Genomic DNA, 20,410 nt, shown 5'->3' with positions numbered 1-20,410 from the left:
TTCAGTAATAACTTGATTTTTGCTTTTGTTTTGTTTTGAGGCCACACCCTGTGACCCCCAGGGGTTACTCCTGGCTATGTGCTCAGACATCGCTCCTGGCTTGAAGGACCATATGGGACGTCTGGGGATCGAACTGTGGTCCGTCCTAGGTTTGCACATGTAGGTAAATGCCCTACTGCTTGTGCCACCGCTCCAGTCAGTACTGACTTGAATGCCACTACGTATAATCATCTGGAGAGTTGAAAAGTATTAGATCACATGTCCTGATGGAACAACAATACATAAATAACACAGGAAAGATTGCATAGGGTTTTGAGTCATTCCTCTCTGTCCTATATTTGCAAGATAAGAAAACAAAACTCCAGCTAAAAGCTATCAAGTATAGTGACTACTAAGATATTCCAGGGTAAAGACTCATAGAACCCAACAACTCATACAAGTGATGCCAAGAAAGGAAAACAATGACTCTTGAACTTCATAAAAATCTTAGATAGCAGAAAGCATTTCTTTAGAATCAGAAATTGCTACACATAATACATGGCAATACTTGACACATGATTTGAGATGAAATAAATGAAATGAAGTAAATAAAGATTTTAATTTGAACAATGCATATTCTGAAAGATTGTCCAAAAAAATAATGACTCAGGAAGCAACATACTGAAAGAAGACAATAGCTTCAGGGTCAGGCAAAGCCAGGTTCTATTTCCAGCTTGACTCAATCTTTCTTTTTTCTTTTTTTTTTGAACACCACCCATCACCAGTGCAACATTCCCATCACCAATGTCCCAAGTCTCCCTCCTCCCCACCCGACCCCCACCTTCAATCTTTTACCCTAAAATGAACCTACAGTTCCTCATTTGCAAGATAATTTTCCTTAACACAGGGCGATATGGGAGAATCAGGCTACTGTGTCATGCATTGAACATGACATTGTCAAATATACAATACACACCACATCAATAACAGCTTTTAAAAAACAACATTTCAATAGGGATTAATTAAAGTCATGGATGAAACTGAGATGAAACAGAGTATCTTATTAAAGGAAGATAAAAATATAAAGATTTTTATGATAAAGTTATTAAAATTGCCCTCAGAGAGAAAGCAACTTACCCCATCAGTGACCTAGCAGGGCTCTCTAGATGGCAGTTCTCATAATTATCATTACTACTACTTATGCTATGTATATAGTTTCATACCTGATCTCATTTCAGCACTGAAAGGAATACTCAAGACAGTTAAAAATAAATAAGGTTTCTAATTTAGGTGAAGTATTGTGACCAGATAACTTCTTGGTTTTAATCAACATTACATTAATTTGGGATTTATGCATACTGATGAGCTCTATGAAAGGCATATGAAAACTGTTCTATATTTGCAATACATTTATAGACCTAAACAATCTCCTCACCCCATCCTATAAGTTAAATAATTTAATTTATGCATTTTTTTGTTTTTCTGAGCCACACCCATTTGATGCTCAGGGGTTACTCCTGGCTAAGCGCTCAGAAATTGCTCCTTGCTTGGGGGGACCAAATGGGACGCCGGGGGATTGAACCGCGGTCCTTCCTTGGCTAATGCTTGCAAGGCAGACACCTTACCTCTAGCGCCACCTCTCTGGCCCCAATTTATGCATTTTTAAATAGTAAATGAAGAATCCATCTTTGCATAAAATTGTTACTGTTCCATTCAATATAATTTATACATATCAACTTTATTCAACCAAGAACTTTTTCTTTAAACTCATCTTTTATCCTACCTCCTATCCTAGTGTTTAATAGTTTGTTGAAGAAAAGAATGAAGAAACAGACAATTTGTAAGTGAAATAATCTACATCAAGTGAAGTTTCTTTTCTAATACACATAATACCCATTGTCAGTCTTACTTATATGACATTTGCGTATTATATATGGTCTACTCTTAGCTAAACACTTTTGAATATTCTCTATAGAATATAAATTCTTTTGGAATTAATTCTCATATCTGAACTTATTTATATATATTAACTAATATTATTTAAGATATTTCTTAGTGTTTATCTTTCAACAATTATTGTATAACTATGATACGTCTACCAATAATATAAAATGCAAAATATGCCTATGAATTATCCTTCTGAGGAAGGAAGAATGTTTTTGTCATTTGTCAAATAAATTCTTTATCTTTGCTATATATGAGCACTAAAAATTATTGCAATAGCAATATCCTTCCCACTTACTCATGCCAGGAAGTTTGCCTATTTATATTGTGACTTTGAAAATTAAATTGATATGCAATCAACTGTTAACCAGTTAAATACTGCTCTATTGATAGTCATTTCAAAATGTTTTATTCAAGATAACATATGGTGATATTTTTCTTATTACAAACAACAAATAGGCTTTATCTAAATACATTGTATTTTCGAGACTTTATTAATAAGTTACAGATTCAAAATTTTAGCATTAAATAGTAAAGTATATTGAATATAAACTGAAATGGACAGGACTGAATTTAAGTGCCACTTTGCTATACTCATGAGCTGTAAAAATTATTAGAATTCACTTTGTTATTGAGTAAGGCCATTAAACACTCCCTTAAACACTAATCTTAAGTATTTTCCTTGCTTAATTTTTTTTGTTTCTTTACTTATTTCTTCCACTTTTGAGAAGCCTGTCTTCTCTCTTGAACATATTCCTCCTCTTTTTCTCTCCCCTCACATCTTTCTAAGTAAGTTTCACTCAATAAAATCTATCTTGCTTCATACACAAAAAAAGTTATTAAAATTCTTCAGGCCTGAGTTTACTGAAATGTAATATAAATTATAGTGGAACCCACCTTATATATTTAAAAGATTAAATAAGATAATATGATTAAAGATAATATTATCTTGAAGATTAAACAAGATAATACAATAAAGTATTTAGTAATCAGTGTATGTTACATTGCAAGCCTTCAGCAAATACTGAGTTATTTTATTATGTTGACATGTAAGTGCTTGATAAGTTTTAATAAGCTTTATGATGCATTCAAAGGCAATATAGACATTCAAAGAAACTGTTCTGTTGAAGCTGAGACAAATGACAGCATAGATGTTTCTGTGAAAGTCAAAGGAATTCTGGAGGTAATCTAATGTGTTCTTCCCAATGGTCCAAATCCTAATCTCTGAAACCTCTGAATGAATATGAGGTATCGCATGGAAAAGAGGAGTTCTGACAATATAATTAAGTTGAATATTTGAGATTACACTGTATTCTCCTGTGCAACCAATCCAACACTGTGAATTCTTAGAAGTAGATCACCTTTTCTTTTTTTTTTTTTTTTTTTTTTTTTTTTTGGTTTTTGGGCCACACCCGGCGGTGCTCAGGGGTTACTCCTGGCTGTCTGCTCAGAAATAGCTCCTGGCAGGCACGGGGGACCATATGGGACACCGGGATTCGAACCAACCACCTTTGGTCCTGGATTGGCTGCTTGCAAGGCAAACGCCGCTGAGCTATCTCTCCGGGCCCCCTTTTCTTTTTTTTTTAATGAATCCCAAGGAGGGTCTGGAATGTGAAACAGCTAGCTGTGAAGATTGAGGAGTCACCTGAGGCAATATACCTTCTGTAAATGGCAAGAAAATGGATGCTTTCTAGAACCAAGAGAAAAGAATGAAATCTCTGGACATATGTCTTTTGCTCTACGAAATGCTTAAGCTCCAGAATTGATAGAATAAAGGCATGCTTTATTTATAAAGTAAGGCAAAATTGAAGAGAGGGATGGAAATATGCAGTAAATTTACAGAGCAATTCTTGAGTTGTATAAAGGAGGAAACATGGGGCTGTGATAGCACAGCTGTAGGGTGTTTGCCTTGCATGCTGCCAATCTAGGACAGATTTGTTTAGAGGTCCCCAGAGCCAGAAGCGACATCTAAGTGCATAGCCAGGAGTAACCCCTGAGCATCACCGAATGCGGCCCAAGAAGCGGGGAAAAAAAAAGGAGAATCATTCTGAAATAGAACAAATTAATTAGAAATATGACACTTAAGAACCTAGTCATCAAAAAGCTTATAAACAAGTCACTAACGTCATTATTAAACAAGATAGTGTCAATACTCTAAAGAAAAAAATCACCAATAAAAGAGTGGAATTCTTTGACTTTAACCATTATTTTTAAAAAATGAAACTTCTAGGAATTTTACCATGATAGTGACCAAAAAAATAAAAATAGGAAGTGAAGGGGCCGGAGCAATAGGATAACAGTAGGGCATTTGTCTTGCATGTGGATGACCCAGGATGGACCTGGTTCTATCCCCAGGGTCCCATGTGGTCCCCCAGGCCAGGAGCGATTTCTGAGTTCATAGGCAGGAGTACCCCCTGAGCATCATAGAGTGTGGCCCCAAAACAAACAAACAAACAAAAAGTGAAAATTTCTATTGAGATTCTGTTCTAAAAAACATGATAAGTAGATCATGCCTATTGGTGTGTTATCAGAACATTAATAATCTGAACCACCAAGCCTTTATTTCGATTAAAAGAGTACTTTAAAAACATATGAAACTATTTTAAAAGATCTGATATGTTGTAGATAGGTTTTCCTTATTTCAAATCAGTGCTGGCTTGTCCATGCTCCCTTTGGTGGCTCAAGTAGCTGGAGAAACTGATAATACAAGTGAACAATTGGCAAATATATTTCTCCATATAGAATAGAAAATTTTATTATGTTACCAACAACCTTAAATTAAAAAATTAAATTCAAACTGATCCTTGTAAAAAAGAATGTTCTCAAGAAACAAAATATAAGAAATAAATATAAGTGTGTAATATATATCAAATATATATATCAGATATATCAAATATGAATATCAGCATAAGGAGCAGGGACATATAAGATTAAGAAAACAATATAATAATAGCACTATAACTATGGTATGAAATAGGATCATTATTACTATATATTTATAAGCTTTCTGTGGTGCAAGGGATTAAAACTAGGAACTCACACATGTAACTAAAGTATTCTCTGTTAAACTGTATCTTCAACCTGTATCATTAATGTTGCACTAGTGAAGTGGGGGAGTGTTCTTTTTTATATATAACTAAAACCAAACTATAAAAATACTTTTAATCATGGTGCTTAAATAAAAGAAAAAGAAAAAAAAACTAGAAACTCACACGTGTAAATAAAGTGTTCTCTGCTTAGCTGTACCTCCAACCTGCATCATTACTTTATTTCACATGAAATATTTTGAATATTATTTTGAATAATTAATATGGAAAAAACATTTGAATCCCCAAAATAAACTGAATAAGCATGGAATGGCAGTAATATTTTCTATAAATGTGAAAGAAACTAACTCACATTCAGGTAAGTAGCATAGTCATGGCATGCTTAGGAAATATGTTGGTATTATCTAATTCAGGCAAAAAATAATGCTTACAAATGAGTGTAGAGTACATTGATTAGAGTAAGACACAAGTGAAATCAATGCCAAAGCAAAAACTTAATCTTGAATCAATACTTTTTAATATATATTACTTTGGTATAGGATAGGTGGTTTTATTTGACGATGATTTTGTCTTATAAAAGAGGACTAATTGACTCAAACTCTGAACAAAACCCATTTGGTGGAGAAGGCTATCAGAGAGAGGAAATGAGCCAAGAGAATGTAAATTTATAGATATAATTATAAATGCCTATTTAGAATCTGAACAACTGTGTGTACAGCACAGAGGAAATTTTGTTTCCTGATCAATCTAATCATTTTTACAATCTGAGCTGTTTAAATATAAAACGTAGAATTCTATTCCTAATGACAAAGATTTCAAAAGTAGTCAAGATATCAAGAAAAATGAAAGCTGGAATAGTATTGTAGATTGTACTTGGAACTGTGGCAGAGAATTTTAGTAATGAAATATTTGATGAATGAATCAAACTATACAGTAACAATATTAGGAAACTCAAAATCCATTTTAGAGATTTTATTATTTATTTTCCTAATACCATTTGGAAGGCATTTTCTCCAGAGAGTTGAGGGTAGGTTCTGCATTACTTTGCACACTTACAAAATTGTGCTGTTTTTTGTTATAGGGATTAGCAGGAAAATGACTAAAAGAGAAACCAAAAAAGAAGCAATCTAGGAAGTCAGAATTTAGAAAAACCTGGGAAGTATGTCACAAATTACATTTTAAAAATAGGTTAAAATTGTTTCTTTGAAAGGGGTTACATGAGAACTAGCATTGAGAGAAAGTCTTTAGGGAAGAAGTAAGAAAAACAAGGTTTTAAAATACAGGTAACAAAAGAATACCAAAAATACATATGATTAAAAATTGGACACACATTAAAAACGGATAGTCATGAACTGTGTTAAAATATTATATGGGTCCCCTCCCCTCCCCCGGGCCTGGCAGGGGGACTGGACTGGCTCGCGGGGCTGCCCAGTGCCCGGGGGTGGAGTGGGGTGGGGGGACAGAAAAATATTATATGGGTTTAGAATCATCTGGTTTAGTGACTGAATTCTAGTTCTATTTTCAAAGATATATGTATCATTGTAATTAAAATAAATGTACACATATGGTCATTCCAAAACTATTTATTGACAATGAATTTTATTACCATGGGATTACTCCTATCTGTTCCTTTGAATAACTAATAGCAAGTATTGGGAAAAAGGCTCTGAGACCTGATTATGGAGAAAGAACTAAAAATGTTAAGGAGAGGCCAAGGCTGGAATGAAGCAAGAAGATGCAAGTAACATTCTATAAGTGAGCACCTCCTTCCTGACATTGCAAAGTAAGGACGGCATCGCTTCCCTATTGGGTCAGACATTAGGAAGTGGCTGGTACTGATGATCACCTTGTAAAATACATTATTTATAATAGAGAACAATGAATTTGCACGCATCTCAAAAAAAAAATGAGACCACAATTCAAATTTTACTGAATAAGGGCAGCTAGATAGATCTTACTAACAATAAAGCCCAGCATATAGTATTAGTTTATATTATTAGTGCATATTCAACTAAAATTGCCTTTAAATTTTGTCCATAAAAATAGCATAAAGGTTATACATACTTGTTCTGACACTCAATCCTACAAACCTATCTTATTCAACATAGAATTTTCCAAAACTTAACTAATCACAGCTACTACATATACACCTATAATCACACTGCCCATATATTCATGGAAAAATCTATATTCTTTCTTAGAGAAAATAAATAATAAAGGAAGTACTTCTTAGGGACCTGACTTACAAAGTAGCTTTCTGAACTCAATGTACACTGATATCAGTAACTCCTAGTCCTGTCTTTTACAATATCCAATAGACATAAATTATGAACATAATTATCTTATCATTGATTACTTGCCAAGATCAACAATAATTTAAAAACAATGTGCTACTTTATTTTTCAAAAATGTTTCTCTCTAAACAAGAATTGTTATCTGAAACTTTCTGCCTAATTCTCAAATAGCTGAGAAATTTACCAATAATAGTGATACCAATGATACCAAATAATACTTACCGAAATTAATCTGGTTGGTATTTATTCATCTTAAAAATGTTTAATTTTTAAACAGAGAGAATACAGGGCTTTCAGACTCAAGTCTTTCATGTAGAGATTCCCAGTTTAATCCCTGGTACCACATAGTCCCCTAAGTATCTCCAGGAGCAGATTTGGTGATCCCTGGGCACTGATGGGTAAAACAAGTAATTCCTGGCTCTGCAGAGCCTGATAAACTCTGCAAGCCGGAGTCCTGGCATTGAGCCACAGGCCAGATTGGCTGAGAATAACCTAGAGAAGCCACAGGTCACCTAAGCACCTTTTAAGATCACATCTGTTCCAAAAATTTAATAATTGATAGAAATGAGGCTCAAGCAGAGGTTCTAATACTTAAGTGCCCCCTTGTAATCATCAATATTGCTTCCTTAATAGTTATTAAAAACAAATTTTAAGGGCTAAAGAGATAGTACAGCAGGTACAGTGCTTACTCTGCATACAGCTGACCCAAGTTTGATCTCCAGTACTACATATTGTCCCAAGTGATACCAGCAGTGATCCTTAAGCATAATACCAAGAATAATCCCTAAAAATTGTTAGATGCAGTCTCAAACAAAAACAAATAAAATCTTAAAACAAAGTAAAAATATTTTAAAGCTATTTAATAAAAATGAGCAAAAATATTTACTTGGAAATTAGCATTTAAGTTTTCTGATAAACCAAATTAAGTTCAAGTATGGGAACATGAATTAATTTTTTAAGGCAGAGCCACTTCTTTGGAATTGATGTATATTACTAAGACTGCTACAACGCACTCTGATGCCTCTTTAAAATATAAACTCTTCAAGGGTAAGGATGTTGATTTTATTCTCTTTATTTCTGAGAAAAAATAAGTAACACAAAAATAATTATTTGTTTAAATATGAATACACAATGTCTTAAAGCAGATATTTACACAATATGCTCATGAATCATAAAGAAAGATGAGCTATCTTATCAAAGTATCAAGTAAGAATGTACTAGGAGGTGAGGTGGTGGAAAGGTGTATTTGAAGAAAGGGTAAGTTTTTCAACTGCAAAAATAAAGTCTTTATGTATTTATTCCTGAAAAAATGTCAAGTAAATGTGTCTTCTATTAAAATGTATTTTATAGGGCAAAACAAGTAGCAAAAATAATAAGAATAGTGCCTTCTAATAAAGCACTTTTGATCTAACTACCTTATTGACAATGTAACTGGACCTTAAAAAACACATTCATATAATATAATACTCATGTACAAACTGGCATGACACAGGCATTCCGAGAAGTGCTCAAAGAACATCTTGGTATTTACATATAATGTGATTACTTCCACAGGGCACTAAGACTCATTTTTCTTTCCCAAGGATTTTCAATTTTCTTTCTGAGTCACAAGTATCTTGGACTGGTTGTTCATGCATATGGATCAACCATTCTTTAAAATTCTTTAAAAGTCATGATCTGCATATAAGTACTTATATAGACCCATCAGCTAAAACTATATCAACACAAATGTCTCTAAGAAATAAACATTATTTTTAAAGAATTCTCACTTGTTCAGAGATGCAAACTTTTTCACTAAACAAGGTTATACTCAATCTTAGATGAAAGTCAAAATTACCAGAAAAGTTTGTTACAGCATAGATGTGGGCTCATTCCAGTGTGTCTGACTCAAAGGGCAAAATAGCGCCAGGGTTTCTGCACTGCCAACCTGTTAAAAGGTGATGTTGGTGCTGTGGATACAGACATCACACAGAGTTTATTATACATGAAAAAAAAAAGAGTAAAACAGTGTTATTATCAACATGTATAAGCCGCAAAGAAATAATGGCTCTTGTGAAAAATGATGAAATAAAAGTGATGTAAGATTGCTGAAAAAGTAATGGCAGCTAACCTTTATTTTCTAAAGCCACAGAACAAAAGATTAAGAAGGCCTGAGATATAAAGTTTTTCACAAAATAGCCAAACTAAAATTATATAATGTATAAGTTTATATTATATAAGTATCAAGGTAATTACAGAATACAGTGTTTTAGGTTGACCCTTAATGTGGATCTGACCTTGAACATATTACTAGAATGCAGCCAACATGTTTGCCTGAGCAAAAACAAGGATAATTTCTAGGAAAGAGGCCATAGGCTCCTTAAAGAAACCATATTTAGATACTTTCATTCTTTCAACAAGCCTTCTGCATGCTGATGTTGTCCTTTAAAATGGAAAAATCTTTTAGTAGAGGGATCAGGGGATCAGTGCTTTATTTTAAACATGTAAAAGCATCATAATAGAAGATCAAGAAAGGAGAGTAAGGGAAGTATGGAAAGAGAAGAGAAGGCAGGGGAAGGGTAGTGAAGGAAGGGGAAGTTAAAGGAAGAAAAGGAGAGAGAGAGGCATGAAGGGAGGGGAGGGGAGGCGAAGAGAGGGAGGTAGGGAAGGAGGAGGAAACAAAATAGATGGGGAAGGGAGAGGAAGTGATGATGGAGAAGGGAAGGGAGTAGTGAGAGAAGGATAAAAGGAGAAAAGTCCTACCATGCTTTAATTTCTATCATTTAGTACAGGGAAATAGTGTCTTTATTTTCTTCTTTTTTCCTTTCATTTTGCTTGAAAGTTTTTCATGAAACTTATTTATAAAGATATGAAGGGACAGAAAAGAACAAGTAAATGTTCAAGAGAGGAAATAAGCAAGCAAAGAAACATAGATACATGCAAGTAAGAAATATGTTCCAGGGAGAACATAAGTTTGAAAAGAAAATCCTACTTGGAGATATGTTATAACGCATATTTCTGTCATTCATCTTTCAGTAAAAACCTCTGATTTTACAAAACAAGCACAATGATTGAAAGTTCTTCCTCTACAATTTAATTTGAAAACTTGTGGTGAACCAATGCAAAGTTCAAATTCCTCACTGTAAAAGCTAATGGAGATTCATCAGTAGCTCAAAGATTCACTGAGTTTAGCATTTTCTCAAATAGAAAAGTAGTAACAACTTATTCTGATTAAATTTTACTTTTGAAGTCAGTTCATGGCCTATTTCAAGTATTTGTCAAAAAAAGAAAATCTTGGTAACAAGTCAGATATTGCTGAGCAGTCTGAGAAGTCGGTGTCCAATTCCCTCCATTTCATAACTAAAACACTATTTTTTTCTCAATAATATTTACACTTAGAGAATAATAAAATTTTTTGAAGTTACTTATTTTCCCAGATTATGATCTGTATCTAGTCAGGATAAAACTTACTCTTGACATGATGACATATACAACTCTGCCCAATAGAACTGGAATAACAGCGAGAGTAAAAGTTAACAACCCAGTTGCTAACAATTTGTGAGTTGGCACTAAAAAGCCTGAGTTTGCCAGACATCCAAATTTGCCTCTGCTGCTGTTAGTTTGAAGGATACATCACAAGACCTGTGACCTGTGACTGTTATAGGCACTTCCACTTCTCATGGCATGAAGGGATCAGTGCTGAAGTGACCCGCAACTTCTGAGCACTAAGATCATAGAAAACAACCATGGATTTAAAAGGACAAGAGGAACACAAAAATTTTTTTAGTCAGACTGTAAGCCTGAAAACAAGGAAGAAATAAAGTATTTATGTTGAAAGAACCCCAATAAGACTCAATGATGAACTCCCAGGCTGCCCTCCTTTGGGACTAGAAGTCACCTAACCTTTATTCATTTTTCTGTTGACCACTAAGAATTAGAATGTACCAGCTAATGTTTAAAAATCTAATTGCTACTACTTTGAAGAAGTCTGACCTGAGCATCTAGTAAACTTGATAGAACAGCAGAAATGATGTTGTTTATAACTTGTCAGGATGCACACACACATTTTTCTGGACCACACCCAGTTCTGCTGAAGGATTACTCCTGACTCTAGCCTCAGGGACCACTCCTGGCGGATATGAAATTCAAGGGATTGAACCTGGCCATACTTTATGCAAAGAAAGTGCCATCCAGCCTTTATTATCTCTCCAGATGAAGATTATCCTTTAAATCCCATTTTTCCCACTTCATTGAATTTTTTTTAGGATCAATTCTATTGACACATTGGTTTATATAAAACATTTCCTCAAGATCTCAACTCAAAATTGTTTGAATGCTTTTTTTTTGTTTGTTAATGAACTGTTCTTCCATTAATGGAGACTTAAATTTTTCACAAAAATACTTTGATTTGCACAATGAAAATTCACAATTAACTAAAACTCTTTTTAAGGAACTGAAAAAATTAAGCACTTTCAGGGAAAATTTTGAGAAAATTCTTGAACCCAGAAATTAAGCAGAATACCTGGCAAGATCCCTACTGATTCCTTTAAGGCATTTGTCCATTCTCCAGAAAGAGGTCAAGGTCCAAAAAGGTATGTCAGAAATGGAAAATATACCTAGATGCTTTAGTCTGGAAGTTCGAATTCGAGAGAATTCCTGTAAAGAGCCCCTCAAAAGCTACACCCACAAGTAAGAAAGACCAAACCTAATCCTTCTCTAATTCCAGACAACTAAATAGCAATGTTTCAACCCTAATAGAGTAGGGGGAGAAGCTGAGGTTACAGCCAGTAGGCAAAATCTACAGTTATGGAATCATACTTCGGTCATAATCAGGGGAGGGTCTCCAGTATACAACAGGAATAAAAACAAACCTGCTAAGCAGGCATGTACTTTCATCCCATGCCTTCACAAATGCCAAAGAAAATTTTTTCTATAGTAGTAACAGGACAAAGAGTCAAAAAAGAAAAGAAATTCTGCACTGAATGAGAATTAGCACATACACAAATGAACTCTCTCAACTTATAAAATAATTATGCTCACTCTGCTGTAAGAAATTATCAATATGTGTTAGGAAAGTGCTTGCTCCCAGTTTTCTTTCTCTTCCTTCCTTCCATTCCTTCCTTCCTTCCTTCCTTCCTTCCTTCCTTCCTTCCTTCCTTCCTTCCTTCCTTCCTTCCTTCCTTCCTTCCTTCCTTCCTTCCTTCCTCTCTTTCTTTCTCTTTCTTTCATCTTTTCTTTCTCTCCTCCCCTCTCCTCTTTCTCTTCTCTTCTCTCCCCTCTCTCTCGCTTTCTTTCCTCTTCTTTCCTTTCTCCCTCTCTCCTCTTCTTCTCTCTTCTCTCCTCTTTTTCTTCTCTCTCCTTTCTCTCGCTCTCCTTTCTCTCCCCTCTCCTCTCCTCCTCTCTCCTCCTCTCTACTCTCTCTCCTCCTCTCTACTCTCTCTCCTCCTCTCTCTGCTCTCCATCTCTCTCCTCTCTCCTCTCTGTCCTCTCTTCTCTCTCCTCTCCTCCTCTCCTCTCTCTCACTCTCCTCTTTCCTCTCCTCTCTTTCCTCCTCTCTTCTCTCTCCTTCTCTTTCCTTCTCCTTTCTCCTCCTCTCTCCATCTCTCTCCTTTCTCCTCTCTCACTCTCCTCTTTACTCTCTCTCCTCTCTTCTCTCTCCTTCTCTCTCATCTCTCTTCCTCTCTCCATCTCTCTCCTCTCTCACTCTCCTCTTTCTCTCCTCTCTCTCTTACCTCTCTTCTCTAAAAAAAAAGAAAAGAAGAAAATAAATTATCAATATAAAAATACCCCAGGGACCAGGGAGTTATAAAATGCAACACAGAAGATTTGAAAAGGATAAAGCTGCTAGAAATAAAAAAGAAAACAATGGGGGAAAAAAAAACGCCATAAACCTTAAAGAAGATACAAAGAGGTAGTACAGTGCTTGCCTTGCATGCAGACAAATCTGGTTATATCCTGGCACCACACTTAGTTTCCCAAATCCTTAAGTACAGATCCCATAGTAAGCTCTGATCACAACTGGATATGGTACAAAAACAAACAAAACAAGTGAATAAGAGGTGATTAAAGTGGAAGGACCAAACCTATATTTAATTAAGTTTAATTAAGTTCCAGAGGGAGATTTGGGAATAGGAGAGAGGAAATTTTTAACAGGACATGGTTAAGAATTTCACAAGATAAACCTATACATTTATAGGTTAATGAAACTGAGTGAATCCTGAACAGGAGAAATAAAAAGGAATCCATACTGAAATATATCATAAAGAAAGTAAGAAAAAAAATCAGACAAAATCTTGAAAGCATCCAGAGAAGAAAGGCAGATTATGTTCAAAGAGTGGCAGTTAGAATGACAAGAGGACTTGATTGATTAAAGTACATGCACAATTAGCTGCATGGAGGATTTAGACCCAACTGGATATTTTCCCTAATACTATAATTGCATGCTGACTAAGACCTTTCTCTGAACTCTCTCTCAACTTAATGGGAATAAAGAGGATGTGAATTTCTGAAAATAATTCTAAAATATTTGGCAGCTTTTAGCTTTTATTACCCAATAATGTGGTAAAGTCACTGTACTAGAAATAATGGTGCTTGGCTTCTAAGTTTTGTCTGGGTTAAAATCTTCCCACCAATCAATTAAGATATGTTTCTGTTTCTGGAGCTGTGCCACTGAGAAAGAGAGAATAAATGGGGTTGATTCTTTTCTGCTAATAAATGGACCCCTAGTTTATATGGCCTACTATCTCCTTTTCAGAAACAAAAACCACTCAACACCCTTCTGAAAATCTACCTTCATTAAGTGAACACATAGAAAATGCATCTCCCCTGTTCCTCCCCAAGATTATCCAAGTATCATCCCCAAGCAGTGTGGCACATTTTTTTTTAATTTTGGAGCCATACCAGGTGACGCTCAGGGGTTACTCCTGGCTGTGCGCTCAGAAATTGTTCCTGACTTGGGGGACCATATGGGATGCCAGAGGAATCAAACCTTGATCTGTCCTAGGCTGGCACTTGCCTTACCTGTAGAGCCACCACTCTGGCCTCAACATTTTGAAAAATACTTAACAAATAAAATACTGAAAGAATTGATAACCCTGGGAATCTTTCTAATAGAACACTGAAGAGATATCTTTTTTGTTTTCTTCTGCTTTTGGTTTTATTTTGTTTTGTATGTGGACTACACCCAACAATGCTGAGTGGTTACTCCTGGTTGGGAGCTCAAAGTTTGCTCCCAGCATTGTCACAGGACCAAGTGGTACGAAGGACCCATATACAAGACATATGCACAAGAACTTTGAGTATTTCTTCCAGAGCCAATTGGATAAAAATTCAGACTTAGAATAGAGAAAATTCCTATATTAATTAATGATGTTATGTTAATTAGCAATATCATGCTTTCAATTAAGATAATCAACAATATTAAATTAAACATCCTCAAAATTTTAGTGCAGAATAATTACCTCTAAAAATAAACAATATCTGTATTTAAAACTAAGAAAATGTATTTTATATAAAAAGTTAAATGTTGAAAGTCAAAATTAAATTAAAATCTTGAGAAAAATTTTTCATATTTTGAGGTCACACCCAGTATTTGGTTACCAGGGTTTATTATTCACTGTATGCTCAGAGATCACTCCAGGCAAGACTCTGGAGATTGTATCCACATACAGATGAACCTGGGTCAGGATTGTGAAAGACAACTACCTTATCTGGTGTTCTATGTCTCTAGGACAATTTGAAAAATGTTAAAGGAACTTTCCTGAGAAAATTTCAAAACTACTATTATATGTTAATTGTTACTGATTCTCAGTGATGACCAATCTCACAATTCTCACCTTGTCACACTGTAACAGAAAGATAGATAAAGGTCCCTTGTTAATGAATCTTCTGGAAAAGTATAAAACTAAAATGAAATTGCTGAGTTCAACAATAGACCCAACAAAGGCAATATGAGCCTATTCGTTTGAGATGCAAATACTGAGCTTGGAGGTACAAAAAATAAACCTTCACATCCAGAAAAAGAAAGGAGCAAAACTTCAGCAAAGAAGAAGCTTCCACAGAATCTAAAGGTCATGATAAAAGTTTACTAGGACAATCCAGAATCCTATGGCAATAATGAGATTGTTAAGTTTTTCATATCCAGACAATCAAATTTGTAAAGTTATGCAAGGCACATTCTCTACCTAACAGACTTGTCCACATCAGTACCAGTGACTTATATTCTGGACTTTTCACTTGGAAAAGCTCATGTTTTCTCTTAAAAACACATCTCTTCATGTCTCAGCACTTTTCTCACGTTTCATAAGTAAATTTCTTTAAACAAAACTATTTTATTTCACTATTTGTTTCCCTTCCAACATTCTGTTCTGCAAAGGAAAGTAAAATTTCCTAAAAAAAATCTGGGCATAAAGAAATTATGACTCTATGTCCTCTTGTTGCAAAAACCAATTCCTCTCTCCGTGGGTACCTGAGTACTGTAGTAGAGGACACTGACTCGCACAACCTACAGAATAATTGGGCTGTGGATGCAGAGCAGTTTGACAGGTACATCAGAGGGCGATCATAGGGACAGGTACATCAGTGGGGCAGGAGAAGCATCCATACCATGAAGCTGAGACAACCGTTTTTACCAGTCCTAAACCACAGCATATATTTCCCCAGATATTCAAGGTGGACTGAATGTGGAGGCAGAATGACTGTTTCTTCTGGACTTACCCACAATTCACCTGCAGCACTTGGTGAGATGGCCAGAAATCAATTGTCCTGCAATATTATTTGCAAGGCACACAATGAACCCGATTTTTTCTGGAGTCACCTCTCATACCTGCTACAGTTTACTCTCAAGAAAGATCTAGACTAAGGTATAGAGATCAAAATTTGGGGTCCAGAGTGATGGCAAAGTGGGTAGGATATTTGTCCTGCCCGTGTTCAACCCAAATTGGAACCCAGGCGTCCCATATAGTCCCCTGAGCATGGCAGGAGTGATTCCTGAGCACAGAGACAAGAGTAATCCCTGAGTGCTGCCGGGTGTGGTCCAAAACCAAACCGAAACAAAATCAAAATTAATAACTTGTTCCCACTTTTAATAGCAAATTTTATTCAAAAGACTTCTGTACTAGTAATTTATGGATATATTTGCAACAGTCTTTATCTGTTATCACTAAATAATCTGCATACTTAGGTGAACTTTCTAGCTGCTTGCTGAAATAAATTAGCGATGCTACTACTTCATGGATCACAGATGATTACATAGAAGACAAACTGTTTCCAACCTAATTTAACTCATTGATCTAGAGCTTACTTGACCAGACCTTTTAAAGTAAGGATGTCTGAAAAGATATTCATTCACTAGGAAAGCCTAAATGGAAGCATTCCAGGAAAGCATTACACAGCATTGTGCAGAATAATCTTGCAGAGTGAGGCCCCTGACTGACCTAAGAAAATGCAAACTCTAAATTACAGTTTTCATTTACAGCTAAAGTAGACATCTAAATCAATTTTCTTAGTGAATGAACATATAAGCTCAGACATACTAAAGTAAGCTCAGAACCCTGAGGATGGGTTGTTCTCTCACTCCTTTATTCTGACTGAAGTGCCTCTTCCATATCAACACAACATGGGACCACCTTTCCCAGAGCTCCAGCTTCTTTCTTCCTCCAGGAGCACTGTGTTTGCTCTCTGTTTTGGTGCATAAGCATAATTGCTCAAAGGTAAGACTTTCACCCTACAGAACTTTCAGCTCTGCACCGAGTGACCTTTCAGGCTAAGACCTGGAAGATCCTTTCCATTTTTATCTGGTAACTTGGGTGGATGCCCAGTGAAATATTCTTTCCTAGCTACAGTTTAAATTCCACATTAAGGAGATCAGTTGAATATGAATCAGTGCAATTTAAGAGTTGCTGCCATCCTCAAAGGATCTGCTTTTCCTCCAGGCACAGCTCCTACCTGCTCAAACCTGCAATGTCATTCATCTGTGAAGCTCCAATTTAGTGAAGGTTCCCAGAAACTTTCAAGGCATCCCACATGTAACCCAGAGAAGAACTACAATGCACTGCCTTAGAACTCTGCTTTCTTAAAGGATGCAAAAAAAAAATCCTACAAATAAGGCTTTTTTCAAAATAATTACCCAATCAGGCTGACAATAACCACAACTCTCATTTTCCTAATACTTCTCCAACCCCACTCCCAACAAAAGATGTAAATTTAAAAATAAATAAATAAATATCCTAATGGAACTTGAAGGACCATCCTGGAAATTAAGTAATGGATAAGAAGACTTCTTATCCCCTAGGTCTCTGGGTCAAAATTCAGGTTATTAGTGTTAAAATGTCAAAGAGATCAGCATCTCACACAGTCGAATGATTTGGTCATCCCAAAGCAGCTGCCAAAACAAATGTCCACAATCCATTTTTTGTGCATATATAATCTTAACAAAATACCCAGACAGTTCATGGTACTCTTTCATATTGTTTGGACCTCTAACAATAAGAAAGAAGTCCTAGCAAATTGACATTAAATGTTAAGTCAATGTATGTCAAGGTAAGCAGAGGATAGAGAGATTCAGGACAGTGGGTAGAGTGCATGACTTACAAGAGGCTGACTTGGGTTCGATCCCTGGCACTACATACGTCATCCAGAACTACCAGCAATGAATACAGAGTACTGAGCCAAGAGTAAGCCCTGAACATTGAGAGATGTGGCCCCAAACCAAAATAAATAAATAAATTATTAGTAAAAATATAAGTTAAAATAAAGGTTCACAGTGAGACACAACTCACATCCATGCTATTACTGTATCACTATACATACACTCTTCTTAAACATTATGATATTAGGACTATTTACTTTTTACTCTGCCGTTACACAACAGCCAATATATAATGAGCCCACTTGTGTATAAACATGCAACAAGACAGAAACAGGTAGCTTGGGCTGATTTAAATATGTACTACAATGCTCAAAATAACTAAATTCATATCAATAGAATACCTGATGCTGCTATCAGACAGAATAGTAAATGGATCTCTAGAAGCTGGACAAATAACAATGCCCCCCAAACAATAAAAGTGAAGTTGAACCTCCACACAGGTTCGCCACCTTGTATATGACAGTATAAGTAGCTCATCCTGGGTTTGGATGCCTGGGTTTTAGTGTTAGACTTTGTTCCTGTTGAATCTTACGTTTACTTCATAAACATTTTTTTAAAAATTAAGAAGCTGTTATAGGAGCAGAAGATCTCTAAGATAAACTTTTCAGTTCTAATCTTCTATTATTTTCCTTCTAACCCTCAGTACCTAGTCAAGATTTTACTATTAGGGAATACTAAATTTGTCTAAGATCATTTTCATTTCTTACTAGAAACACCTGTTATTTATTTATATGACAAAACCTTACAAACATTATTTTCCAAGTAAAGGTCTAAGTATTTGCAAATATTAACTCCTTGAATTGTATCTGTCCATTTATTTTCTTAACAGTCTTCATGTACTGCAGAGAAAATATAAAACAAACATTATAGTGTTAGCAAAAATTTTACATCAAACTTTTAATACCTATTTAATTATGTGAATAATTAAGCACTGATTATTAGATACAAAATGTTAAGTTAAACTATTCAAAGGCTAAGGAGATAATAAAGCAGGCATAGAGGTATACTACTTGCCTGGCAAATAGCTGACCCTGGTCTGGTCTGGATCCCTAGCTACTCATATGCCTCATAAGCCCCAAAACTACCCCTGAGCATACAGCCTGAGCACAAAAAGATGTGTCCCAAAATCTAGAAAAAAATAAAAAATCAAAAACAACTAGTGGCCAAATCCATGAAAAGGTGGCCATAGTTATTTGTTGTTAATATTTCCTTGTATAATAAACGTGCTCATAAATTCCTGAAAATCGTTGTTTTAATAAAATTAGCAAAAACTCTCTTCTTGATAAACTCTTGTTCTTACAGAGTATCACAGAGGCTGGTTTTCACTAAGCATTTCCGTTTTTTATGAATGTTTTCTCTTTAAACAGAAGCATATTGTAAGTGGGGACAGTTGTTCCCTGGCCAAATTAGAAGGCATGCTTGGTCAATAGAGTCTGCAGTGGGTTTGATCTGAGAGGACATCAAATGGCTCTGTTTCCTGGCCTCTGCTGATATGCACAAGGCAGGCATGACTTGTAAGTTTATAGTACAGATAACTCCTCGATTCAAAATTCCAGAAGACAATGATTTGTCTTCTAGAAATGAAAAATGCCAATAACAAAATCAGGAGATTACACTGATACTATTCTGCAAACAAAACTGAAAAGATAAAAAGACTGGGGGCCATAAAAATAAAATTAAAAAAAGGGTCCAGTGAGGTGGCACTAGAGGTAAAGCATCTGCCTTGCAAGCGCTAGCCAAGGAAGAACAGCAATTCGATCCCCCGGGGTCCCATATGGTCCCCCAAGCCAGGGGTAATTTCTGAGCGCTTAGCCAGGAGTAACCCCTGAGCATCAAATGGGTGTGACCGAAAAACCAAAAAAAAAAAAAAAAAAAAAAAAAGACTGGGGGCTGGAGAGGTGGCGCTAGAGGTAAGGTGTCTGCCTTGCAAGCACTAGCCAAGGAAAGACTGCGGTTCGATCCCCGGCATCCATATGGTCCCATCAAGCCACGGGCAATTTCTGAGCACTTAGTCAGGAGTAACCCCTGAGCATCAAACTGGTGTGGCCCACCCCCCCCAAAAAAAAAACAAAAAACAAAAAAAGACTAAATAAATAAAAAATTCAAATAAAATAAAATATTGAGACAAAATATTCAAAATATTCTGAACCCACAAATAAAAGATGATAGAGTACTGAAAACTATTTATTTACACATACTAGCTAGTGTCCTTATAGGTGAATAGCTCTGCCTTTATACCAGTTCCTATAATAGGGCCTAAAGGAATAGTCATTACCCAAGTAATCTAATGAAAATGAAATATTTTGATTCTTGAACTATATGTCAAGCAATTGAAAAGAAAAATCTAAATTCATAGCAGGATACATCTTGGCAATATGTGAATTTAGTACTCAGGACCTTCATTATGTATATTACTATATAAACTTCCTATCCCCCCCTTACTTTTCCCAAGTCACTAGATATATAACATCTTTCCCCAGGAAACCGTATCATTATTCAAAATGAAACATGACAATTCT

The 20,410-nt window shown here is 35.5% G+C and overlaps 1 protein-coding gene across 1 annotated transcript in view; it reads right to left on the bottom strand.

Moving 5' to 3' along the window:
* NRG1 (neuregulin 1) overlaps positions 1 to 20,410 on the bottom strand; it is a 218,956-nt gene that overhangs the window by 185,710 nt on the left and 12,836 nt on the right. The window lies entirely within an intron of this gene.

The sequence above is a fragment of the Suncus etruscus genome, chromosome 4, assembly GCF_024139225.1.
Source record: "Suncus etruscus isolate mSunEtr1 chromosome 4, mSunEtr1.pri.cur, whole genome shotgun sequence".
Taxonomy (NCBI): Eukaryota; Metazoa; Chordata; class Mammalia; order Eulipotyphla; family Soricidae; genus Suncus; species Suncus etruscus.
The sequence above is the reverse complement of the archived record's forward strand: the minus strand, read 5'-3'. Positions and strand labels throughout refer to the sequence as shown.